We start from the raw sequence: 27115 nt of genomic DNA on the forward strand, positions 1-27115 counted from the left end.
TGCAGAGAATGGTATACAGCATGAACCGCTGTGCTTGAATTTTGTCAGGCTCTGTTTGGTTAGATTTGCTACAGTAACCCCACTAACCCCCAACAACACAGCGTTAAAAATATTCTTTGCACAACACTAGCAAACAATTCTGCAGCATCATACCCGACTACTTCCCCTTGATTAGAAACGCTTGCTGGAATGAGGTTATTTTGTCTGAGTTGCAACCAAGTACATTACCTTGTGTTACTGTGAATGATTCATGCGTACAGTTTTTAATAAAAAATTTAGTATCTTGTGCATAAGAGAATATTTAATGTTTTAGACCAAATAAGATTTTAGTCTGAATGCTAGGCAGCACCAGACTTTCCATGCCTATTTGAGAATGCTATTTGAGAAGTATCAGTTTTTAGGAGATTAATATATTGGTTATGTGTAATGATGGCTAAACCACTAAAGATCAGATTGTATTTTATCTATTAAAAAAATAGGGAGGGTTTAATCAGTCTTTTTAAATTGTAAGCAATATGTTTAGAAGATCTGAATACATAAAAACCAGTTGTTGCAACTAACAGATAGTTGAGATGAAGGACAGAATCTTATCATGTCCAAAATAAAAGGTATATTCATAGATTGGAATGCATCCAGGAGTTCAGTGGCAAGAGAACTATTACAATCCACAGGAGAAGAGTCAAAATATTGTTTTGGAAAACTGCCTTAAATTATGCTTTTATGTTTCTTTCTCTGCAGGCAGATGTACGACCAAAAAATACCAAAGCTATTATGCCAAATTTTTTGCTTCAAGCTTTGCAAGAATTGTCAAAATCTAGTAACTACTATTTGCAGAAAACACTAATAGTTTCCATTTAATGTTTTTTAAATACATACGACTGTACCTGACCTCTCCCATTGTTCCCACCCTGAAGAGCATATGCCTATCAACAATGTATCATTTAGGGACAAGTACTTGTGCATTAGTGATATTTCTAAGATGCAGGACAATGAAAATAGTTCACTTGCAAAATGTCTTCATCTAGCTCTTGAACCACTCTCTTGCTGCATTCTAGTAATGAAATTATCCCTCCTACTATCTCGCCATCACTGCAAACGTACTCAAGGATATCCTGAAAATGTAGAGCAGTACCAATGCAGCAACGTTCACACCATCATCACAAATCTTCCTTTATACCAAACAAACAAAATATACTGGCTGCACATTTAATTTGAGAACTAGCAATTTTCTTTGATTTCAGATGAAACTGTATGCATTTAGAAACCAACGGGATCATATTTTTTGTTTGCAATGTGATAAGATTCCTAGGCAGGAGACCTGTCGAGAACTCCCATTCGTGAAGGAAGACCAAATAAACAAAACCAGCCCTCATTTCCCCTTGCTGCTGATGGCTGCTTAGCATTTCAGTTGAAGAAGAAATTCAGTAATTCAAGTTCTCACATTCTGTACTGCTGGGCTTTCAAGACGACTGCTAGCACTGGCCTGCCTATGGCATCTCTTCTCCTGCTGGGGCCTGCACCTCCCTTCAGCAGTACTTGCAAAAAACAGCTTGCAAACAGCTTTATTGCCAGCAAGACCTTCACTGTAGATACAGCTCGCATGAGTCAGAGCGTCCTTGTGGTGCTCTTGCTCACATCGTTTGGCACAGCAGTTTAAATATACAGCAAAAAAGTCCTAGGACTCTGATGGCTGCATTTCTAACGGGGGGTCTCTGCATCAAGGCTGCTAGAGTTTAGGCCTAAACAGTCAGAACGAAGCTATCTTCGTTAGCGAAACTAAAAACTTCGGTGTGCATCAAGTATTTCTTAACTGTGCGTTTTTCCCACAATACTCATTAACCTACCATGCTTCCGAATCACTGAGGAGAATTAGCAAGCTCTACTCTATTGTTACTACACACAGCAAACATTCAATTCAAATATGGGGAAAAGTTATATTCGGCTATTACCATAAAAATCTAAGTGCAGTAATAAAATTATAATTTTACTAAAACTATCAATATTAGTGACTTTAATAAGAAAAGAAATCTTACATATAAGATTTTTTCCTACTGTTGGAGAGGAATTGCTGTGTTACAACATAAATAAATGAGTTAATATTAAAACCAGAAAAAAACCTGCAGAAATTTGCTTTACTACTCTTGTTTTGTTTGAACTTCAAGATATTAGACAAAAAAAAGTTCTTGGTAATCTTAAATCTGATTTACTTGGAAATTAAGTATTTTTGCAAACCACTGTCAACTACTTTCAGCCACTGAAGTCATTGGACAGGTCAGATCCACAACCTGTATGTAACAATTTAATGAACATGGAAGAACGAACTGCATTTCAGTCTATTTCTGGAGAACGGCTTTTGATCACGGTTTTTAGACTGAACATAGGGGGGACTAAAATTGTATTTCAGTTTTGTGAACACTATTTGAAACATTTAACAGGAATTCTTGAACCTTATTACCACGTATTTTTTAAAAAGGTTCCTTCTTGTCTAATAAGATTATTCTTAAAAGTGCGTTTCCAATCACAAAAGTAACATACTTGGGGTGTTTAAATGCTCCCGATTCTAAGAGTTAGTTATGCAGTAGAAGCAACTCTTCCATCTATGGACAAGAACTTGTTCAAAATGCAGACCATCTGCGTTAATACTTGCACCACCAGAGTTTCTGCATGAATCTTCTCTAGGGAAATGTATCGATTTCGAATCATCTATTGCTTCCTTTTGAACTATACCTAAGGGATTCATGAAAAGGATTTTTCAGGCATGCCATCAGTCAGAAAGCTTTAGAGAGAAATACTAGGTTCTCAAAAACATTTTTACGGTACTACTTGGACACTCACAAAAGCAATCACTTCCTCTTGCCAACTCTCAGATTATTATGTAATATACCCAAGCTTTTGCATTTATTCAGTATACACAACTGTGGTTCAATTTGGCACGTTTTTGGTTTTTAAATATGAATAAGAATGCTTCAAAGAATAAAACTGAGTTGGGAAATATTTATGAGAAGCTGAGTATGGATTAAAATTACTTGGCTTCAAAAGTAAAATTAGATGATGTTTAATTTAGTTTATTTATGAAGTTGTATTTGTTCAATTTAAATATGTAATCTCCTTTGAGAGAGTTCAGCTTTGCAAAATGATAATCTGTTCCTATATTTCTATTAGTTGTGATTTATTCTGATTCATTCCTTTGTTCAAAAATGCTAATGAAAGCAGATGATGCTGAAGAAGATCAACAAGCAACAACAACCAATACAACCATCGGTCTGAAAAAAGGGGAAAAGACTGTGTGACACAGTCAAGCAAGAAATCTGAGACAAAGATTTCTAGGGAGACATTGGTTATGGAGAGAACCAAGCACAGGGACTCAGCTGCCAGGCTGAACTAGCATGACCTCAATTCTCAATAAATCATCTCAAAAAGTCTCACGAAGACACACAGCAAATTACATTTCTCCTATGGGTATATATTTAAGAGAGATGAAGAGCTAAAATCAACCTTGCTGGGCTTTGATGATGAGGCTCGAGGGAGGCAAGTCATTGCTGAAGACTTTTGGGACATGCAGATTGTATGGATGTATGAAGGACAGATTGATAGCAGCTGTACTACTCTGTACACGTCGTGAGAATGCATGTAAGGTATTTTAAAATCTGACATACAGGCTTTTTAGTTGGTTTATTTCCCTGTCAGTAGTTGTTTACGTATTTACTGTACTCCTTGGGTAAGATCGTCACAACTACTGGCATGCCTGTACACTAGGAGCAGAGAGCTTTGCCATAGAAGCCTTCCTCCAACGCCAGCATCACAGAGTCATATAGGTGCAGTCATAAACTCTTATCGTAAACTTCTGTGAGGCTTTCTAGGGTTAAGACTTCAGTTTGCAGCAAGAGAGACAGAAGAATTTGCCACCAATAACAGAGACCCTCAGAAATACCTTAATTACATCAAGAATTTTTCCATCCTCTAAGCGGCTCAAAACAACTTCAAACCACTGTCACCGGTCTACATATTTTTTCCTTATGAGACTATTTCTCATGAGCAAGCACAGAATATCACACCTTCTGCCTTTCCCATGGAAGCTGATCAATCTTTATTTCAAGTCATATAATAATAGGTTCGGGGGAGAGTCCCTATTTCTAGACTTCTATTGGGCTTGTTCACCTCACAGATTTTAAAAAAGAGTAGGATAGACTCCCTCTTCCTTCCAAAACTGAATTAAAAACAGCTTCATCAAGCCCTTATGGGCATCACCATAGATGTTTTGTGTTGTGTGACTTAATGGAGTAAGCGGTTCATTCCATGGTCTGTCCAATCTTTTGCAGGAATGAATTCCATAGCTCCCAAGAAATTTTTATCTCAAGCAATCACAAGTGTTCCCATATTTGTCTTTTTATTACTGTAGTGGGACTTGGTTGCTATAAAAAGGCAGAGCCATGGGAGAGAAAGTAAAATCCATATAAAATTTTGAATTAACTAAGACCTCAAGCTTTGAGGCTCTGTGTTCACTACAAAACAAATACAAAAAGCAGACCGGCATGGTAATGTATTGTTAGCACTGAGGGTAACTCCTAAACAGAAATATCTGGCAGCTGGTATGAAAGTTTCTAGAGAACTACTTGTAAGGTCAAACAAGAATTACTGAGGAAGGGAGTGGATCCCGTGTGTGGAAGGGAGTACAAAATTGTTATCATTTTCAAGTGAACCGCTGAAAGAATAACTTTGAATGGAATTAAACTACAAAGGAAACTAAAATTTTATAGCAACTACTCTCTATTTGAGGTGCTTTTATATATGTGTATGTACACACACACACACACACACGCGTACGTATTTTCTGTGTTGAAGGATTTATCCCTTTCCTAATCCAGCAATAGTCAGAACTCTTCTCAAGCAAGCTTCAAAATGAAAACTGTCCTAATTAGCAGAAAATCTTTTGCAGAGTTTCCAGTTTCTGTGTTACCAGTTTCAGCACTGAACGTACCACTTCCAATTTTTACGCCAGTGTTGCAACCCCTGGGTCATGCCTCTGTCTAAAAAGAGTAAGGTTAGGCATTATATTTCACTTCATGTAATAAATCCAGCACAGAGGCTTTATACAGAATCATAGACCCTAATCTCCTTTGATTCCCATTGATCACAAGCAAGAGGATCTCAGGAGCGAGATCTGTAGTACTGTCTCCCAATGTAAAGTGCCTTGGTTTAAAGGAATGATACGTATGCATATTTCTAGTTACTTTATCATTTGTTCTTTCGTAGCGTTCTCATTTTTATTTTAAATATTATAATTATCCTTCTCTCAGGGTTTAGCAAGTAAAGGTCCAAAAGTACAGCTACTTACCTTATTGATAACAAAAACTTTAAAAATAACACGTCCTGTATCTGCAGCTTTCATCTGCTCCAGATAAGATAAAGGAGGGGAACAAGATTTCCTTAGAAGGAAACTGGACCTGATTTAAGAAATTATATTCTAGTTTTCTCTAACAAGTGAAAAAAAAAAAAATCCCCAAAAATACTTTCCTAGCAATATTTTTAAAGATGCCCTCTTAATCCAAAAGAAGATATGTAAATGAGGCTCGTATGTTAAGACCTCGTGCACTCAATTTTAACACTTCAAAAGATTCAGGAGAAAACACTTCAGATGTCTTCCATTTTCTCTTTCATTTCTTTCCATTCTCAGTTCTGGTATCAGAATCATGTTTTCAGATTAAAACTTCTAAGTGTATTTCTAAATGAGAAAAAGGAGGACAAGGGCAGGGAAGAGGACACTTAATTTATTATCTTTTCACATTAGAGTTACAGGGAACCTTAATGATATACCAAGCTATAAACCCTGTAGTTGGTACTATATTAATCATCTGTCTACATGAGAAGTCAGGTAAATATATAATCCTATTTCTGCATTGCAGATTTTATATGTCCCTTCCTCAGGCTGTTGGTTCTTTTTTTATTAATTTGTAAACATTGCTTTGGAGGCGGGGGAGGGATCCATAACAAGGTAGGGAATGGCACAGTAACTATAGTTTCTTAAAATGAACTGCTAATATTAAGATTCGTAAGAAGATAACCAAAGAAATATGCAGCAATTCAATCTTTGCAGCAAAGAGTACCTTTTTTAACAGTCTGAGCACAATTCATCTCTATTAACACACTGTCCCCTCACCAAGGTCAAGTCTGTTACCAGCCACAGGCAGCAGCTGGCCCACCAAAGCTTCCCCCCCAGCTCGGGTACAAGCCAGGCCCCACCTGCGTATCGAAAGAACTTCATTTGAGACAGACTCCAGTGGTCTCTATCCACACGTCACATATTGTTGTATCACGTATTCCTGGGAAAGATATACTCCCCTCTTTTGCTTCCCATTTCAGCCCAAACATGTAAATAAATTCCACCCCTCCACTTTCTCTACCTATCTCTAATATTTAAGCACTACGCAGAACAGGCAGAAATACCCTATACTATTTTGGATGAACCAAAACAAGATTTAACATCAAACGAACAGAAGATTCTGCAAATAGTGGTGCATACATGTAAATTGAGGGCCCTGGGGACCAACAGCTCCCCACATATGCTTAGTAATAAAACATCAGCTCAAAACCCCTATGCCCTGAAGGGGAATTCTTGATGCTGCAAGAGAAATATTAGGGCAGTCCTTTCATGGTCTTTCAGATCAATCCAAGACACATAAGGCAGCCCCCTCTGCCGTGCCCCTCGGTGACAAGGAGCTCTGTCCTGCCCAATGCAACACAATGCAGTGTGGGGACGAGAGAGGCACCAAACATTTAGTATGAACCAAAGAAAATAACCTGCAAAACTAAGAGCTTGCCCCCAAGCCTATACGGAAAGCTAGGAGGTACATTGCATGGGAATTAGGCATACCATTACTTCTGTCATCTTCCTGCTCCAATAGCTTGTTTTCATGGCATTCTCAGCCATCTTAGTCAGTAATGCTGATTGAGCACTACCATCTTATCCTGCAGTTCTCTGCATAACAATTTACCACTACAGCATTATGGAGGCAACTAGTCCTACCATAATGCAAATGCCCTTCTTGGGTAGTGCAACAATTTGCATTGCATCTAAGAAGCTGCGCCCAATTCTCCTTCGAACTTCCCAGGTTAGCTAAACTATTCGTAAATAGGTATTCCTTTAAGTACTGCAGGGAGGGAGGATGACAATCTCATTTCATTATGAAAAGCAACATGAAATCATTATTTCATTGCAAGTGCATTTCACTGGTCCCTTAATATCAAACATCATTTGATATATTTTTAGAACAGTATGCAAAATCTTCATTATAATTCAAGCAGAGGAAAGGAATGTAGTAAGCATGCAGTGTAAAATTAAATAGTTGTCCTCAGCCAGGACAACAGTTTCTTCTTAAACTGACTTACAAAGGACACAAATCAATGCTGCCTCCTGACATTTGGGATCACACATTTCCCAAGGAGGCTGGAACAGTTTATTGGGAACACTGTTCTCTTCTAATTACCTTACTGTGTGACACAAAGTGTACCATTCTGAAAGACAAGTTGTAATGGTAGCAGCGTATTTTTATTGTGCTTCATCAGCATCACTGTTTGTGTCAAGGTTAGTTAGATGCTGAGCATGACCACTGCAATATATTCATCCATCCTGGAAGACGAACAATATATATTGCGCATGCCAAAAGAAAGAGTCACCATACTTCTGTAAAGTGTAACTCTTTTCTCAAGCTCCACTAACGCACAGAAACCTGCTGCAACAAAGACGGTGGATGGCAATGTCTGCTTTCGAAAGGCAATGGCCTGAGGCAATAAAGGCAACAGGAATGGACGTCCTCCCTATTCCTATTTGTGCAGAAGCGTGCTACAACTGTAGGTGAAAAATGGCTCAAGTGCAGAATGCAGCAGATAATTGGATGTGTGGGAGGGTGTAAATAGGTCCAAAACTGTTGGACTCTCATGCATAAGCCTGCTTCTTGCTGGCTGCAACCTGAATCGGCTGCTTGCAAATTTTGGTAACACCTGGACTAAATAACAGTGGGACATCCAATTAATGAAAAGACACGAGACAGCACCACCAAAGAGGCTGATCACATGTTGTGCTTCTGTGCAGAGACTATTGAGATTTGGAAAACCAAGCCCCTCAAGTTCCAGAAGAAAAAGGAGGCTGAAAAAAAGTGCTCCCCAAAGAAGTAGTCTCAGAGAAAAGAACGGCACCTGGGATAAAAAAGTAGAGACCGGACAAAAGACCATGGAAGTAAGGGGAGATCCTGGAGTTCTGAGAGATGCATGGACACAAATGCCAGGGGATGCCTAGGACAGCCTGTGTGTGAGGATCAAGTAGGGTAAAAGCTCTAAACTTGTTGGATCTTGAATAGACCCCAGTCTCCAAATCCAGTACGGGTTGTTATTTCCTGCCTCACCTGTGACAGCTGGCTGACTCAGCTCTCCCGGATAGAGGATGTTCGCCCTGACAGCAAGCTTTTTCTCCTGGTCGGCATGAGCCTCCACTTGTACTTCTTCATATGCTGGATCAGCTTCAATTAGCCTCTTGGCTAATGGAAAAAGTTTGAGGTATTTCTACTTACACTTCTCCCAGAATGCTGAAGACTGACTCTGTCTGACCTTATGTTTAAAGGCCAGTATAAAATTCCCATTCTACTATAAAATGACAGTGCTATGGTAGTACGCAGAGGGACTTAGCTTTCATCTAAAATAATTGTTAAACCAACCCAATGGGCAGTTTAACCACTACTTTAAAATTGTGGTAAGCTGACTGTTGTGTCTAGCAAGGTGGGAACTGTCTTATCAGACTTTGGCTGGGGTATACAGAGGGAGGAATCCTTGAAGACATTTAAAAAGCTGTATCTTGTCCTAAACTGAGGTACAAAGTTTGCACTGAATTTTACTATGGAGCACAATTCAAATAAGAGCACGGAAGATAAACAAGAGCTGTCTTCAGTATAAGTTAAGTAAAAATCTTCTCAGATGAAATGTGTATATGAGAAGTGCCATTTACTTCAAATGCCTAACTAATTTCCAGAGGTCAGGAGCTAAGAAGGCCAGTGAACTGGACAGGAGATGACTGTACTGAAATATCTCTTTGCCCGACATCTAACAGATAAGCATCTTCCCTATCCTGTTTCCTCATTTTGTGTGATAGATTTTTCAGCAAGATCCAAATCATGTTGGACTAAAACTCATTTTATTTTTAATTCATTTCATATGGTTTTATTTTTAACTCACTTTAATTGAAATGCAGTGAATGAAATTATCAATTGAAATTACTTCATCAGCTGTGAGTCTTCATTCTTTAATATATAAAATAAGCTTTTAGTAAATCTAAATCATTCATTTTCCTTTTTCACCCTCAAAAAAGTTTATATACATACCAAAGTGCATCTAGGATGCTGAGGCAATGTATTGGACTTCAATATTGCAACTTCCACACTCCTAATTGTAAACATATCCAGGATATTGACCATATTTTGGCATTTGGACATGAGGAAAAATTTATTTACTGAAAGAGTGGTTAAACATTGGAACAGGCTGCCCAGGGAAGTGGTTGAGTCACCATCCCTGGAAGTATTTAAAAGACATGTAGATGAGGCGCTTAGGGACATGGTTTAGTGGGCATGGTGGTGTTGCATTGATGGTCGGACTCAATCTTAGGTCTTTTCCAACCTTAATGATTCTATGATTTTTTAGTAACACAGTGCTTCAATTCTGGGCTAAATCTTGAAACTGCAGTTCCAGGTCTAGTCCTCTCCTTCCAAGGGACTTCTTGCAATGCAATAGCCAAGTGCCTTTATTAATGACCTGGATGATACCACTGAGTGCACCTTCTGCAAGTTCACAGATAATACAAAATGGGGAGGTGTGGTTGGTAATACCAGATGGTTGAGCTGCCTTTCAGAGAGACCTCGGTGGGCTGGAGCAATAGGCTGACAGGAACCTCACGATGTCCAGCAAAAGGAAGTGCAAACTTCTGCCCCTGGGGAGAAATAATCCCAGACAGTACAGGCTGGGGGCCAACTGGCTGGAAAGCAGCTCTGCAGAAAAGGCCCTGGGGTTTCTGGTGGACCCAAAGTTGACCGTGAGCCAGCAACATGTCCTCACAGCAAAGGCGGCAAACAGCCTCCCGGGCTGCATCAGACAGAGCATTGCCAGCACGTCGAGGGAGGTGAGCCTTCCCCTCCACTCAGCACTGCTGAGGCATCTGGGAGTGCTGTGTCCGGTGCTGGGCTCCCAGTACAAGAGACATGGACTTCCTGGAGCGAGTCCAACGAAGGGACGCAAAGATGATAAAAGGACTAGAGCACCTGACATGCAAGTTGGAGGTTGCGAAAACTGGGACTGTTTAGCCTGGAGAAGAGAAGGCTCAAGGGGGACCTTATCAATGTCTATAAATACCTGATGGGAGGGAGTAAAGAAGATGAAGCCAGACTCTTCTCAGTGGTGCCCAGTGAAAGGCAAAAAGGCAATGAGAGCAAACACACAGAGAAAATTTCATTTAGAGATGAGAAAACTGTGAGGGTGGTCAAACAGTGGCACAGGTTGCCCAGAGAGGTTGTGGAGTTTCCACCCTTGGAGATACTCAACACCCGACTGGACACAGCCCTGCGCAACCTGCTATAGATGACTCCACTTTGGGCAGGGGGGGTTGGACTGGACGATCTCCAGAGGCGCCTCCCAACCTCAACTATTCTGTGATCCTGTGACTCTGAAATCAGCTAGCTTCTCCATCCATTTCACCTTCACCATGTGCAGAAAGGAGACAATAGGTTAAAAAAGCACAAACTCTTTCAAATAAATCACAATTATTACTGCTGGTCCTCTTCTAGGTTTTCACATGAACTGCTTCTAGGATTTCTCTGATAGCCTGGTGCACGTTCCTTATATGCTTTAACTGTGCAACGGCTACTTTAAAAACAAGGAAAAACATATTACCAACAGGGTGAACTTGTTCATATACGATGTGGTAGAAGGGAAGTATTTTGTAACTTGGTTACCATTTCTCAACTATGCAAAGTCTGATATTTAAGCAGGAATCCCACATCACTTCTGAGTCTTCATATTTCACTGATCTGCAGTGTTATGAAGGAACATGCCCTGCATTTTACAGTGATGCCAGCCTCTTAGAACTACTTTCCTGTTATTGGGCTATTTTAAAATATGCTTCATTCCCAACCCTTTTATTATAAATTGATTCTTTTTCTTCAACTGCAAATCTCCAGTTTTAATACACAAAACAAGATCATATATCAATAAAAATAACATAAAAAGCATGCTTTTTCCCCAGACATGACTAAACCCAGTAAAACTTCAAACAAAAAAACCACAGCTCTTAAAATTGTACCGTATGTTTATGCTTTGTACAAAAGGGCACCAACCTTTAAAATAAAAATTACAATAAAACGCTATTGATCATCTTCATTGCCTTATGTATGAAATCAAAGCCTATATTTTTATATAACCTATATAAGCCCATATATCCTTTATTTATATATACCTGCATATAAAAAATCTAGCATACAAAACATAACCTATCTAGGAAGAAATATTGTTCTATTATGCAACCGCTCCGCTAAGGATATATTCTCTTTGAACACAATGTATATATAGGTGATATACAAGGATAAATTCTATGCAGGCTTACAGTCTTGAGCATCCCTGCTGTGCATAATAAAGCCCTGGCAAGTTGAATCCAAGCTGAGGTTTCCCAATCGCAAGCACAACGCCTGGACTGCAGGTGCTGCAGAGGCAGCAGAACTATCCCGGTCAGAGAGATTTCTCTGTTGCTCGATTTGCAACTGAGCCATACTGCCAGGGAGCCTCCATTCAGAGTGGATTCATTGCTACCTTCTTGGCTCAACAAGAAAAGAATCTTAATGAAAGCATGAGAGAGACTGTCTTAAGCTCTAGCAATACATTTCAATATATGAATTAAACAAAAACACCTCTCTAGGAGCAGATGATTTACTCATAATCATCCTTCACTTTTTTTTTAACCCTTTTTTCAATTGACTTATTAAAATTATTCAGAAATGTGTAATTGTAATTGTGGGGTTTTTTTCAGTTGATCAGATAACGTATAATATGAGTGTAATTAATTTTTATTCACTTTCAACAATCAGCCAGAAAGACATAGCATTACTTGCTAAATTCCAGTGAACTGTAATATCCTTCTTTGTCTCTCCTTGAAAACATAATGAAAAATCTGGCGAAAGGCAAGCTTATTCTCTACAAGGTTCCACAGTCGGGTGAATCAAATAAACCGCTTTCTTCCCTTCAGAACATTATTTTAAGTCCGACCTGTGAAAGTATTTACATTTATTAAAAGGAGATGGGTTCCATTTACAGAACTATCAGCTGCTGGAGTCCTACTGCAGTATAATGGGGTTTCAGCAAGTGTAAGAGATAGTTACAAGGTCATGACTTCTACATTTATTTCAAAATGTAACAAGGAATTACTACCTGGACAACTGACATTTGAAAATATGAACTGCAGGATGAAAATAAAAAAAGTGAAAAGGCTTGTAACGTTCTTATATATTAGCAGAATGTATGCTCACATCGTCAGTATTTGGACAGGAATATTTTTTTTTTAGTATGATTAAAAAAATGTTTGCATCCCAAATTCAACAGCACTGTATAAGATAAGCTGTATATCTTAAACACCGGGGGAGGAGGAAAGGGGAAAAAATAATCCTTTAAAACTGTTTCCTAGATACATGATATGAAATTTAGAAGAAAAAAGCACTCACAAAAGTCACTTCATGGAAGCTCTTAAAAGAACAGTATGATACCTAGTTCATCATTACCATGTCTTCTGTAACCTGTAATCCTACTGAGAAGCATGAAACTCTTCCAAGCTGTGTCAATATACATGCATGAAACCTTCTTATATATGCAGAAAGCATGAGAAATATCATTCCGTTTCGATTTGCAACAGAAAAAAAAAATTACCTTTTCTGTGAAAATGCAAGTATATTTACCATTGATGTGCTGGGCCAAAATCAATTCTCCACAGAAATGAAGAAAGATATACAAAAAGGATGAGAAAGGGGGCACACACACACAGAAAAAAAGGGGGAAAATATTCATGCTGCATTACTATACACAACTTATCTACAAGCCTTATTTTACTGCCTTATTCACAAACTCTTTCATTTTACCAGCACTACAGGGAAAATATGAAACACTTCTTCACAGGTAGCAATTTCGATTAAAATGAGAGGAACATGAACAAAGTAAAAGCTGTATGTGATCAAAGACCTGCTGGATACCTGAGTCAAACAGTTATTTCAGAGCAAGGTACAAGAGCTAGTCATGCATATGGATGACTTCTCACAAATTAAATGCTAATCAGGAATGCATCTCAACATTTAAAAAAAAAAAATGTGGACTACGAAGTAGATCTGTAATCTCCTTTTACTAAGCAAAGACTAACAAAAAGCCCTCATTATCAATTTCATACTGCATGTATCTAATATTAACCACAAATCCCAGCAACAAAAGCGCAATTTTTCCATACTAAGCGTGTCAGCTATCTTTCAAACATCCTAATTTGTGTAATATCTCTGCAATCCTTTAGCAGAGTCCCTAACAGAATGTAATCAGGAGGTCAAACGACCAGAAGTCCCAATAAGCATGCAGCTCTCTGGATGCATGTGAACAGTAAAATGAGCAGTTTTACCATGAAAGAATACACATGCCCTTTTAGCAACTTCAATACTTACCTTCCAGAAGGTATGGGAAGTACCGGGCTAAGCATCTGCTCCTGGCTGCTTAAGTCCTCCAGGACTGCCTACAGCCATCGTCTCATTAGTCCTCGGAAACGACGTGCAATGCACAAGCAACTGCCCCAGCTTGTATAGGACAACTTAAAGTCAGTAAATCAGAGGTTGGGGAAGAGCTCGTCTGCTGCCCGGGACCACTGGGCAGATGAGCTGCCAGCGCCGCAGGCAGGGATCAAACACACAGAATCTCCCTTTACATAATAGGAAATTACTCCTGTAATCTTATGTTTTCTGTTAAAGCGTCGTATGTTTCCTGAACAGCCAAAAGCTTTTCCAAGCAGCATTCAGGGATTTGGAGTTGATTCTTCTTTAAAAAAATAAATAAATAATAATAAAAAAAAATCTATCTGTCAGAATTTTTAGTTATTGTACCACACACCACAGAAAGCCTTTCCCCACCTTACCACAGGAAACATCATGCATGCTTAAAAGAAATTACACAAAATTCCCTGTTTCTTTAACAGTATTTTCTAATCCATTTCAATAGAAAGGCAATGTTTGGTTTTATTAATCTGTGTGCCCTTTACTTTCAAACATATACATTGAAAAACTACAAGCAGCTCTATAAATAAACCCAGCTGAGGATTATATATTCTCCTAACAAGAAACGTCGTTGCCTATCATAAGAGAACATTAGTTAAAGTTAGAAAAAAAAGTCAAACTGTACTGCTCACATTTTAGTGTCTTTTCTGCACTTCACTTCTGAAAGAAAAAAGGCACATCCAATTCTTACCAGCAATGATAAAAGCAAAACCTCATCCACGTGTTTTCCTCATCACTAAAGAACAGATTTAATAAAAATCAAGCCCATATGTTTAAAAACAACAAGATCATACTGAATTTTCAGCCTACAAAATCTCAGTGAATGATTTCTGACGCAAGCGTGCCTTTTAGCTATGCAGTTTCTGTTTGACCTTACAGAATAATCTACAGAAGTTGCAGCATTACCTTTCCAGAGATTCACAGGGCATGAACCAAAATCTAATGCATCACTCAGACCCAGTCTCCACACCATTTTCTCATCAGCTTGCGCCTTCCCGAGAAGCAAATTGCCAAATAAACAAGCTCAGAACAGAAAGGGGAAAGATTTTTTTTTTTTATTATTATTATTATTATTATTATTCTCATGCTGTGGCTGTCGCTACTTACTTGGCTAAGATATCATCACAAATCCAAAATGATTTCAATTACACAGCGGAGTAATCACCGTTCGGCATCTGTAAGGGATTGATAAGCTGAGCTACATTACAGGAGTCCCTCTGCAGACCGTACCATCCCGGCAGGCAGGTGGGGAGGGAGCTGAGGTTTCTGCCAGAGCATCTCGCTGGCAGAGCGCGAGAGGATGGTTATTGCCTGCAGTTTAAGATCGCTAAAGAAGGGAAGCAAAGAGCAGACATAGCGAGGAAAGAGAACGTTTCTCTGAAAGAAAAATGGACTGAACCACCATGTTGTTGTTTGTGATTTTAATACTTCCCTTGGGATAATGACAAAAACGGAAGATGGCAAACTACCAGGAATATGCCACTTACTCAGAAACGGGAGAAACCTTCAAGGACAAGGACTGTCAAGTCCTATCACTATCATTCGAGAAGGAAGAGGCGGGGAACAAAAGGCTGCGTAGAAAAGGGGGCAAGGGGACCGAGGGAAGAAACAAACCCACTGCACCCCTCCAGCAGAGCGCGGGCTGCCTCGGCTGGGGTTTGGACGTTAGGGTACCAAATGTTTCCCTAGCTCTGCTAACTAATTATACATTTGACAGCAAATGCAACAAACACGTCTGTCTCACAAACCACTTCATAATCACCTTTTGCAAAGATACAGCTTGCTCTCCCTCTTTTGCTCTCTTTCTGTTTATATAAGAACAACGTTGATTATAATGAAAGTATAAAAAAAATTATTGCAGGGCTGTGATGTTTTTGCTGTATTTGTGATTCTGTCATGCCTTCCAGAAATCTAAAACCCATACAGGAGAAGCACGCAAAATACCCTCCTGTTTAATCTGATCTGGTCACAGTAGCATATGCTGTAAAACCACACAAGCATGCCATGGTAGCTTTCTGCCCTTTTTTTCCTTTTTTTTTTTTTTTGAAACGAGATAAAATACAGCACTCTGCCTCATGATAACAACAGCCTTACACTTTAAGGAATCAGTGCGTTTTATTTAGAGCTACTTACCATTTATTCTGTGTTATTTCTTTAAAAAAAAAACCCTACCTGTTATTTTGAATTATTAGCACATGCAGGATTCTAAAAGGCTATTTCAATGGAATACCGTGTTATGGCTGTGCAAAAACAAAATCCAAGTACTAAAAAAAGACAGAGACATCAGTCCTTTAAAAAGCGTAACATTTTCTGTGTAATAGTTTATTTTTTTCAAAGTAAACTGTGATCAGGACATGTACCGTGTTCAAACTGCAACTTCAAATTCTGTACTTCGAACCATTCAATCCTGAGAGTGACTAAACACAGAAAAATATAACGTTTTTCTTGAAGTATGTATAAAACAGTATACATAAAAGTTGGAATCTTTTCCATAGTATCCTAGGACAGCAGTGGTTCGTGACTTCACTCTGTCTTGGACAGAGTGGGCAACTGCAAGTAAGCGTACCTCCCTGAGCACTCATAGGAGTAGCTGTGCTGATGCTCTGTCATCCTGCCTTACTCGCTGCTCAGAATATCAATTCAGCCAGTTAAACCAAAAGTCTGTACTGCACTGCACCAAAATGGAAGCTATTTAAAAAAAAAAAAAAAAAAAAAAAAAAAGGCAGGAGCTAGGATCAAGGATCAAGGAGTTTTATCTATGCTGATCAATTTTTTCTTTTAATGGAGTAAAATGTAAATCAGGACTAGGATCAATGCAGATTTTTCTCATGTGAAACTGCCTTTGCCTGTAGCTTTCTAATGATAATTACATGCATGCCAGGACACTATATGCAGTGACTTTGTGTTATATTAAGCAGAGAGATGGGTCCCCTTTTTCTTAGCAAGTCTTTGGTACAAACTGCAGCTTTAAGGATTGTGGAGTGCAGGCTCAAAACCAAATTCAAGCATTGAACAAAACAGTAACAGAACCAAAAAGTGTTATATTTAAGATGTGTTGTGCTTAGGTCCAAGACCTTATGTTGGTGACCTCTACTGCTCTGTCAGAAAAGCAGGAAGATACTAAGATAATCTGCAATTATTTAGCTACTAAAATTCATTTTTTCGGTACAAATTTTAAAGATAATTTGAAAAGCAATAAAAGGCTGATTGACACAGTACCAAAATACATTAAAGAAGATTTTTTTAAACTGTCTTTCCTGGATGAAGAGAGGAATAGTTTAAAGAAATTAAACACAGTATATAAAAACCTGTTCCATACATTTGGCTATTGCCAGTTTGAGGACTGCTGCTCTCAAAGATTGTGTGTCATACTACAGAAACTTCAGGCCAGGTACAGAACCATAATGCCTACATTATACTTCATCAGGAAATACTCTAATTCTTATTTTTGATTAACAGAGTAGGCAAGGGAATAAGAAGAGGAGAAAAATAAAAAATGTTCAAAAGGAAAAAAAAAAAATCTAGTTTGAACATATTATTATAGACCCAATCCAACAGAACCATTTTTCACATGAATATTCCCAGTGCTCATTTAATGTAGGGCCTCAGAAGCACCATACCACATAAGAAGATGAACCAGCTATTAACCTTTTTGCTAGGCTCATCAGTTTGGAGCCCGTTCACAGTGCTGTGTGTATTTTACTGCTAGTGTTGGTGCTACCTTCATCACAACGCTGTTAGTCATCTTGCTGCCACCCAGGCAACAGGAGGCCAACCGCTAATGCTGAGCTCAATCCCAGAAGATGCACTTTCTGGAGTAAGAATTGAACTACTAAGTCATGGCACCATGCACAACACTGGGAGCTTGCCCCGGTTTTGAATCCAGAAGCTATGAACGAAGAGTCACGTTATATTTGTACTTACTTAAAGCTACTAAGTGCAAACTCTTCAGAAATGCTACAAATCCTTTCTCCTGCTGCTAAACACCAGCAACTGCTGCAAGTCAGTGCCAGGAAAGTCGTCTGGTTCCTGCAACAAGACTGAGGTTCCAGCTGCAGGGCTTAGTATGAGCTCGCTATCCTCAAAGTTACAAAACCACTTAACACCGGGAATACCTATACATAGGTACATGGGTATACAGCAACCAAAGCTAAAAATAGCAATTCCACCCCCAGAAATGGGCCATCTAGTAAAGAGTACCACTAGTCATATTCTGACCTCAGGATTGAAAAGGTTGTTTGGTTGGTTTTTTTACTTTTTTTTTTTTTAAACACAACTGTGAAAAAAGTAAAATTTTCCAATTTGCTTGGCTTTCAGCATGTGCAACTCAAAATGGCTACAATGTTAGCAGGAACTTTGTCTAGATACTTCATCATAAAATTTAATAGCAAAGCGTTGCAAAGCACCATAACTTCTGAACAGTGCCTCTCCTGAATGAAGATTTGTCAGCACATCTTCATGCCTATTAAAGCGTCTAGTGGCATATTATTTAGCTCTGACAGAAGAACAATTTAACACCTTAACTTGGGGGCAAGGAGTGGAAATGGAGCAGAAAAATGGAAAGGAAAATAGAAAGATGCTTCTTGGGACTAAGTTTAAAAAACACAACAATGCTTACGGGATGCGAAAGGAATGAGACTTTAGCTGTTCAGCTTGAAATGTGACTTGAAAAATTGCTTCTCCAGTAAAACTTCAACTGACAATTCAGAAAATACTCGGAGACAAAAGAAAGAGTCTACCTAATTCCTTTGGAGAAAAATTTAATTCCATATGTGCTGGTGATAGTCATCATATGCACATTTCAAGGTCTTTATGAGATAATTAGCGACAGGAAATGCAGGAACGTAATTTTAATTCCTCTCTCAGGATCTTGGGGACCAAGACCTCCTTTTCAGTGAGGCTGTCCAATCAGAGGAATAGCACTGGAAATCAGCAGCAGATTTCTACTATTTTTCTAATCACAACCCAGATACTTAAACTAGAACAGCAGACTGGCAGGCTTTCATATTTTTAAACCTCATTTGCTACATTTTAAAAACAAGAATTAAATCTGTTTTCAGACTCGGTGTTTCTCCAGTTTTGTAACATTCTGCAGTAATATTTCTGCAAAGAAACAGCTTGCATTTCCAAACTGCGCAAACATGTTGCTATCCTAGGAAGCAACATGACCTAATAAAAGAAGTAGAGGAGAGGGACCTCAGAACACTCAAATTCAAGGACTTGCCCTGCTGTTTCTTGACTATGAGATGTTAGTAGGTCACTTGATCCCACTGTGCTTCAATTTCCCTAACTATAAAATAAGTATATTCACTAGTTTAAATTACAGCGGTTACAAGTTGCTTGACTGGTTAACTCTTTCCTGCCTTTGAGGGAAGGGTGTTTGATATACCTGAGTCTACTCAGTGAAGTACTGAAGGTTAGGAGATAAGCAGCATGCATTTAAAACACGTAAGCTCACAGTTGCCTTGAACTGTTCTATTGTATCTACCACATCTATTTTACTGTACAAATTGCTACTTGTTCTGACTGATAAATTATTGCGGTCCCGATCAGCCCACTTCCTAGATCAGAATCCCAGCTTTCTCAATATCTGAAGGGAAACCTACCAGACAACCAACACTGCAGTTACCTCCCATCCTTCCATGTCTACCATCCGATATCTATGAATACACAAATTTCTTCCATTCCCTAACAGCCATGCCCAAAAAGAGCAGATGTCTACAAGGTTGGGCTGGCATTGCTGTCCCCCTCCCTGCCACAACATTAGTGCTCAGAAAACAAAACCAGACTCTCAGGATCACCCAAGCAGGAAGAAAGGTCATTAGGCCCGTTCAAGAAGAACAAAACCTAAGGAAAGCAGAGCCAACTGGAAGAAGCATTAAGAAGCCTGAGCTTCCCAATAAAGTTTAAGTAAACCTGGCTCACTGCCACTGCCTAACCACAGCAACGACAGAGAAGCATCTTAACGGTCTCCAGAGTGATCTGTATTTGCCAGAGTAAGCATCTGCAACATCTGATACAGCTAAACCTAAATCCACAGCTGAAATCAGCTTCTTTGTGATCTCAACAGTCTAAGATATTCCTAAGAATATGAAAACAGTATTATACAAGCATTCCACCTTCTTTTTGGTTTAAAGACGGAATCTTCCACATCACATGCAGATGAGAAACTTCTTTTTGACACTCAGAACAAATCTTAACCAATAAACTGGCTTAACAAGAGCTTTAAAGAATAATCTTCTGAGGGTGCCATAACTTTTAGGAACTGAAGAATGAGATAGTCAATATGCTTTGGAATCACCCTTTCATTTAGTGTGCATTTAAACCCCATAAACGTGCCAGTCTTTGAAACAGGACTTGTGCCAACTGTCTTCTAGCATTAATTTGTTTACTTAACATAATATATTGCTACTAGCAGGGGGACTCAGAAGTAACTTGTGGCTTTCCACCATACAAGTTCCCTTCTTTGTGTTCTGGAAGGGACTGTTACACTTCCTCTTCGGTCTCATATCACTGGTTTTTTGGTCTTAATGGAGATTATAGGTCCTTAGAGGTACTGGTAAGATACTGACATTTAAATTCAAATGATAGGCTTGTACAATTAAAAATTATCACATTTAGTTTGCATCAGACTACAGATTTCAAACAACCCAACTTTCAGGGATGTTTGGAAATAGGGTTGAAACTTTGTATATAGAGATGGGTTACATGGACCCGTGTCTCTACCTCACCAAAATTCTCCCAGAAAAAAAGGTAAGTCTAGAATAAGAACTTTGGTTCAGTACCTTCTCCTGATATCACTGATGCAAACTACTACCACAATTTTATAGAGGTTGTTTTTCCTTCTTACTGGCTAATGCTTCATTCAGGAAACCACTTATCTTCAATTTGAAAAGTATATTCAAAGCCAGAATGCATTTGAAGGAGCATCCTTTACTGTGAAACTGCATATGACTATGATTTGGATATGAATCTCAAGTTAAGTGCCACCTTTACATAGCTAGGTGTGCTGGAGTTGGCTGGGGTAGAGTTAATTTTCTTCATAGTAGCTAGGATGGGGCTATGTTTTGGATTTGGGCTGGAAACAGCGTTGATAACAGAGAGATGTTTTAGTTACTGCTGAGCAGTGCTGACACAGAGTCAAGGCCTTTTCTGCTCCTCACCCCACCCCACCAGCGAGCAGGCTGGGGGGGCACAAGGAGCTGGGGGGGGACACAGCTGGGACAGCTGACCCCAACTGACCAAAGGGATATCCCACACCATATGATGTCATGCTCAGCATATAAAGCTGGGGGAAGAAGGAGGAAGGGGGGGACGTTTGGAGTGATGGCGTTTGTCTTCCCAAGTCACCGTTACATGTGATGGAGCCCTGCTTTCCTGGAGATGGCTGAACATCTGCCTGCCGATGGGAAGGAGTGAGTGAATTCCTTGTTTTGCTTTGCTTTGCTTTGCTTGTGCGCACAGCTTTTGCTTTACCTATTAAACTGCCTTTATCTCAACTCATGAGTTTTCTCACTTTTACCCTTCCAATTCTCTTCCCCATCCCACTGGGGGGGAGTGAGCGAGCGGCTGGGTGGGGCTGAGTTGCCAGCTGGGGTTAAGCCACGACACTAAGTCACACTATGACCTTGGATTGCACCTTAAAAAAGAAACCCAACATTATTCTATTTAAATTGCTCAATTGTTACACTCTTGTTTCAGACAGATTAGACAGTAATAATTAATAGCAGAGAATTAAAGTACAAATATGGCCTGATAATAATATTAAGAAAATGCATCCTCCTTTCAAGAAATTCTTTAAGCCTTCATTCTTCAATATATGGATTTTTCATACATACCTTGATATCCTTACTGTAAATCTCATTAGACTGACACAGTAACTACCATTGTAGTCTTTTTTAAGACTATATCAAATGGCTAAGAATTGAAGTCTCTATCAGCATTATTTGACATACATACTCTAGTAAAAGCAAATAATTAACATAAATGGAAATAACAGCGGGACAAGGTTCAATCACTCTCAACAATTAAAAAGGGATAACAAAATTTTAACAATTAAATAAGGACTTTTGATAGCTCAGCAAATAATACAACTAGGATACATATTTCCTAGAAATTAATCACTTTGAGGGAATTACTTCTGTTGTGTTGAGGGTTTTTTTCCAATATAACAAGATAAAAGTCTATGTATAGCTTATTGGGTAAAGCAATCTGACCTGTTAAGCTTTGTTAAGCCGCAACTATCTGTGACCTGTTCTGCGAGTGCCAGTAATCGCCCTGCACGGTGATGTGCACGCTCTGGCAGCCCCCAGGGCATCCGGGAGCCCCATCCCAGGGGACCACACAGCCACTCCTAACCTCCTTGGGTGGCTGTCCCCACGCCCCCAACACCACCAGTCTCTCCTTGCTGCTGGGCCACAAAGCCCAGTTAAAAGACATGCAGCTCTCGATGGTCCTCTGTGTGGAAAGAAGAAACTGGAGCCTGCATGTCACGTAAATCACTATTAACCTCAGATGTCCTTCCCCATACCACAACCTCCTACCTTGGGAAAACTGATCAGTTTGTGTTGGCTGACATCACCAGGGCTCCCCAACCAGCACGGGCAGCCCCGACTGGGGCTGGCAGCCAGCACCTCACTTTCTGTGGGAACTCACAGACCGGCTCCGGTGCTTTGAAGGGTTTCACTGGTATTGGCTGGAACATGTTGGTACGCTCCAAAACATTTTATACCAGTCCTGTCCTTCCCTTTCATGACAGGATTTGACAGAATGGCTGCACTTCAGCCAAAACAAACCAAACCAAACCAAACAAACAAAAAAAAGGTGTTAACTTCAACAGATAGGTCATTTCACTTCCACTAGAACATCCGGGAATACCTCTCACAAAAGCCATTCCAGGAGTTCAAACTACTATAGAGTCAAACCCGATCTGAAATTATCTTGATGGCTGTTTGTGGCTTTTATATATAAATACACTACTCTGAGAACTCAGAATTTGTATTCACAATTATATATAGATTTGAAATAAGTGTTCAAATTCTTTAGCAAAGGGATTTCTTTTCTGAGCTTTACAATATGAAAGCTTAAAGAATTATCGGTATAGACACTATAATAATGAATATTTACTTATAAATACAACATAATTTACACAAAAATATTCATTTACATTATTAAATATTAAACTAAATATCAGACCCAAATCTTATTATAACAAATATACACAGTATATGAAATAAAAATACACTGTAAATGAAGATTAGTTGGGCATCATGCTTGGCTCCCGGACTGAACCATGTCATGAAGATCCATTAGCTGTTTCTTAATCCCAGATTCAAGACTATGAAGCAACAGTTGTGACAATTTTGCCAGAATTTCAGAACTTTTTGAAGCAACTGAGCCTAGGGGCTTGCCAAAATATAAATGTTATTCTAGAATAAAGGAGACTATCTAGTGCAGAGAATTCTATATGTGAACAAAAATGTTATTGGAAAAAAAAAAAACCACAATATCTAGTCTAGAATAACCCCACATCCAAACACAATTCTTTTGTGTGTGCTTTTTCTTGTTTTTCTTCAATTTACTTTCAAAGACATGGGGCATTCCAGAATAAACACATCCTCACATTAATTTACTCCAGAGTATCCGCATATATGGACAAGCCCTAGGCACATCACTTTTTGATCTTGCTGACCTGACAAATACCTACACTGCACTGTATAAACATTGTCTTCTTCAAGATTTTGTGAAAGATACTATTTACAAGGTAGCAACAGGATGCAGAACTGAAGAGGGACTTGAGTGAGGATTTAAATGGTACCCGTCAATCCAGCAGTGTGACTAAATGGAAATACTTTCTAGTATTTCCCTAAGTGAAATAATCCTTCAAACTATGCGTTATTATAATAATCTTTCAACAGAAACATTCATGTGCTGCAGAGAACTACATTCCTCACGAACAGGAGAGTTCTATTCCTTCAGAAAGGGTTAAAAAATTATCCATGTGTTTGGTCAGAAATGGGTCAAGAAAGGATTTATGGGCAAACAATGCATGGTAGCATCTCCTCTGCCCCCCCAGGATGCTGTAAAGTAGCCAGGCAATACAAGAGCCAAAAGACCAAGAATAAAGAACCCAAAACACTTTTATTACTTATGGGAAGTCACGGTGGATCACACCCAGGTTTAACCTACCAGTGAGCACAGACTATGAAGTTTGAATGATTTGCTGACTAGAGATTTAACTACCTTTTCTCAGAGGAAGAATTGTCGCTCTTTTCTTCACTCAAAAAAACTAACAATACTCACAAACTAGAATATGTTTGGAACGGAGGAAGAAAGTGACAACTAGTTTTAAGCACAAAGAACAGGACACATTATTGGGGGGGGGGGGGGGGGGAGGAAATGATAATGATATATTTCACTGTGGGTCACTTGTAAGCTCACATCACAAACAGAGGGAAATTCCCCTTCACAGGGTTACAGAGACCACAGGGAACTGTTCTAGGACCAGCAGGTGAATTCTGGAGTCCAGAACTCAAGGCCTCATCCAGAACTTGTCCATCTGGATGACTAACATCACCATCACCTTTTTTCAGGACTAATTCATAGGCGTGATCTCTTAGCAAGGTTTTTGCTCCAAATAGATCTGTTGGATCACTTAATGTCCAGTAATAAAACTGCAGATCATAGTGATAAAATCCCAACAGCCTCTGCCTATCTGAGGCTGGCATAAACTACCATACTACTTGTTCTCTGGCATATGCCCTTACCTGATGAACATGTGAAGATCATGCTAACATCCGAATCACCATAAACATATAAAGAATGGGCGAAAATAAATTTTAAAACAAAGGTAAATTACTAGTAAATAAATACAAAAGCCTCGCTGGAAGGTTAAAGAAAAGAAATAGGCAAAGTTTATTTAAATCACTCCAAAAAAGGGAACAAGAGGAGAAAAAAATCTGAAGCACTTGTAAACCAGTCAAAGGCAGAAAAGCATCATTCTCTTCTCCTCTTTAAACTGTTACAGTGTGGTTTATGCATGGGCTGTTAAGGGTCTGATAATTTAAGACCATGTCAGCTTAATAATTTTGAAAGTGTCCAGCACCATCAGATAAGCAGCTGCTACTCAAATTCTACTTGAAATACCATTGTTTCTTAGAAATTCATATATTTGGAAGGATTCCTTAATAATTTCTGCATACAAATAGTCGTCTTTTTTTTTTTCTTCACAGCATTGTCCTATGAAGATGAACTGCATACCTTTGTTATACATCTCATTGTTTCATTGCCTGTCAGACATTCCAGTCTCTAAAAATACACAGCTTATGGAGTTATTTTCAAAAGCTCAAGGAAAAAGATAAGTAATGCATATACTTTTATATATACAAAATTGTATACAGTAAAACTACACAATTATATTCAAGGTTAGGATTAAGACCTATATTTCTTGAACACTGATGCCAGTCTTCAAAGATGTCAGCTGACCTTGAGGATAAAAATAGATTTTGCAGTCCTGCATTGTGTCCTCAACTTAGTTCACTAAAGACACCTAAATGTTCTGTGCTTACATACCATAAAACAGTTAAACACAGACATTCCATATTAATTATATTTAATACTCCTAACTTCGATTTGTGGAGAGGAAAATTAGGTTTCCTGAGAGCTGCTGTAGCCTCCAAACATCATCTTATTCACAAGCAACAGAGATGCTTACAACGTTATATTTAGATAAAGTAGTGATGAGAACCCTCAGCATATTATTTGTAAAATTAAATCCCACTGAGGTTTCTTCCCTCTTGCCATTTCATTAATCCTATCTCAGGAACAACAATGGAAGATCATAATATGTGTAAGAGATAAAATCATAAAATATATAATGATACATAATTCAGAATTCTATGTTTTCCACTTTTAAAATAATGGCATTTTTTAAAATATAACTGCTGTGAATGGGGAGAGAAGACTCAAATACAAGCTTTCCAAAACCTCTGAGATGATATATACTAGCACTGACTTTCAAATAATTAATTCTCTAAAGAAACATCTAAATACTAAGCTCAAATATCCTTTAAAAAAGGCAATGATTTCTCAAAGACACATTTTACACTAGCTGTTAGCCTTTCATTTTTCCTGTTTTATGAAAATCCTGGGGTCCCCCTTAATTAATGATTATACACAACACTTCATGTACTCAACGCTGGCAGCAGTCCACGGTGCCACCTGAAGTGTTTGCATTCATTTGCTAAGGCATTTAGTTGTCCTGTTTTAGCTGACTCCACTGAACCTGCCTTCAAGAGCTCTAAATTGTTTTAGAGCTGCCCAAGAGGTTGCTCTCCAGCAACCTGATCCGTTTTCCATTCAGTGTACTCAGCAAAGCAAGTAACACCACCTTCAGTTCCCAAAAGCAATTTAATTTGCCATGAAGAAAACAGACTGTGCGTTCACAGGCTTAACTGGAAAAAAATTCATAGCGACTTTACAGGATACTGTACAAGACCACAGGTCAAGCTATTGTTTAAACTAATGAACATACAGAATCCTGTAGTTGTCCAAAGGAATTTGTCCTAAGAGAAAATGGTATCCCTTGGTTGTCAGAAAGACAATTTTATAGCTAATTAACTGTCCTATGCATATGCGAAAGGCCGAAACACCCATCCCACATCAGATTTGTAGCTGTACTCTCAATAATGTCATCTGAAGTCTTGCCACTGATGCTAGCAGAAAGCAAAGCACTCCATATAGTCCAGAACAGTTTTCAGAGAAAAAGTACAGATATGAGAATGATCATTTGTTATTAAGAAAATTAAGAAGTGTTTCCTGTGTCTATCCTCTAAAATAGTTGGGAAAGCATCTTTGTGATGCCTCTTCTTCCCCCCCACAAGATTACAAAAAAATTCTGACACTTCTCAAAACAGAACTTCATTTTACATCTTTCTCAGTCTAAACTAAAAATAAATTAAATATAATTACACAGAAATAAACTCAAAGTCTATCATGTTATTAAGATTCAGAATAAGTTAATTTCCTTTAGAGAATATTATTTTAATGGGTGTGAAAGGAGGTATTTGTAAACCAACTGATGAAAGAAACTCAATGCACTAGAAGGAAGAGTACCTGCCTGCATTTAAGTTTAACACTTGTGGGATCCTTTCGTCAAATACAATTTCTAGTTAGTGTTACAGAACTGACTAATTAAAACTAGACACCAGCCTTAAATTACGTGGATAAGGAAATTTCCCAAATTTTATAACAATACATTCTAACACTTTAAAATAAATTACATTGCTAAAAAAAAA

The 27115-nt window shown here is 38.7% G+C and overlaps 1 protein-coding gene across 13 annotated transcripts in view; it reads right to left on the reverse strand.

Moving 5' to 3' along the window:
- The window catches only part of ATP2B2 (ATPase plasma membrane Ca2+ transporting 2), a 446707-nt gene that overhangs the window by 243702 nt on the left and 175890 nt on the right, over positions 1-27115 (reverse strand). Inside the window, exon 1 of one of the 13 annotated variants that reach the window (XM_076346013.1) lies at positions 14928-15165. The exons of 10 other annotated variants lie outside the window; for them this stretch is intronic. The gene's annotated coding sequence lies outside the window, so the exon portion shown is untranslated. Of the gene's footprint in view, positions 1-13718; positions 13933-14726; positions 14745-14927; positions 15166-27115 lie in introns of those variants that run through there. 2 more of the 13 variants (XM_076346015.1, XM_076346014.1) reach the window with 2 other exon arrangements.

This window comes from Aptenodytes patagonicus, chromosome 8, assembly GCF_965638725.1.
Source record: "Aptenodytes patagonicus chromosome 8, bAptPat1.pri.cur, whole genome shotgun sequence".
NCBI lineage: Eukaryota > Metazoa > Chordata > Aves > Sphenisciformes > Spheniscidae > Aptenodytes > Aptenodytes patagonicus.